Source organism: Echinops telfairi, unplaced genomic scaffold (genome assembly GCF_000313985.2).
Source record: "Echinops telfairi isolate 266 unplaced genomic scaffold, ASM31398v2 ScPeMD7_7457;HRSCAF=8495, whole genome shotgun sequence".
In the NCBI taxonomy this organism is placed as follows: domain Eukaryota; kingdom Metazoa; phylum Chordata; class Mammalia; order Afrosoricida; family Tenrecidae; genus Echinops; species Echinops telfairi.
Window position 1 is genome coordinate 38,847,996 of NW_022111357.1, and position 900 is coordinate 38,848,895.

A 900-nucleotide genomic window follows, 5' to 3' on the forward strand; every position below is an offset into this window, starting at 1 on the left:
TCCAGTCTCCATTCTAAGGAGGATTCTGGCTGTACTTCTTTCCAAGATCGATTTGTCTGTTCTTCTAGCAGATCATGGTATTTTCAATATTGTTCACCAACCCCATAACCCAAATGTATTAATTCTTCTATGGCCGTAGTTATGTCAATGCAAATTCTCAGTAGGGTGTCAAACAGGAATGATATGAACCCAGTGGAAGTCTTGGTTGGAAGTGTCAGTCTTTTGGTGAGGAGTCTAGCACTAAATAGTCAAGGGACTCTGATTGGGAAAGGGATAGGAAATAGGCTTGGTGACTCGGTGCTGGCTGCCTTTTTTTCCCCTCCACTCTAGCCTACACTTTATGGGCAGTCATCTTGAAAGCATAAACAGATCTGAAGACGTAGGCTGCCCCCTCTGATGGTCTTGGAAAGCAGGAGAGAACCAGGAGCCCAATGCTTGATGGAGCCCTGTGGTTTAATTAATATTATTCTTGAGCAGAAGAGCAATTTATGCTCATTGTCGAAAATGTGGGAAATGCCCAAATGTATACAAAGGGGTGGCGGGAACTCAGACACCGTAATGTAATCTGTCCCACGGAAGCTTAATTGTCGTTAAGTTTTCTTTTTGGGGTACATTTTCTTTTTTAAAAAATTAAACCTTTTATTGGGCGCTCTAACATATAGCATTCCATAGTACAATCACGTCAAGCAGTAGTGTATTTTTGTACATTTTCTGACCCATGGTTTAGCCTGGACTCCATACCGCATGCATGAACACAACTCATTTAGCTCTGCAGCCCATTCCCTGCTAGCAAATGCTCAGCAAACCCCAGAGGTCCTGTTGGGAGCACCGAGGCGGTTGGAGGCGGGCGGTGTAGACGACACCTCCTGACGTTTTGTGCAGCCCAACCGAGTACAGGGT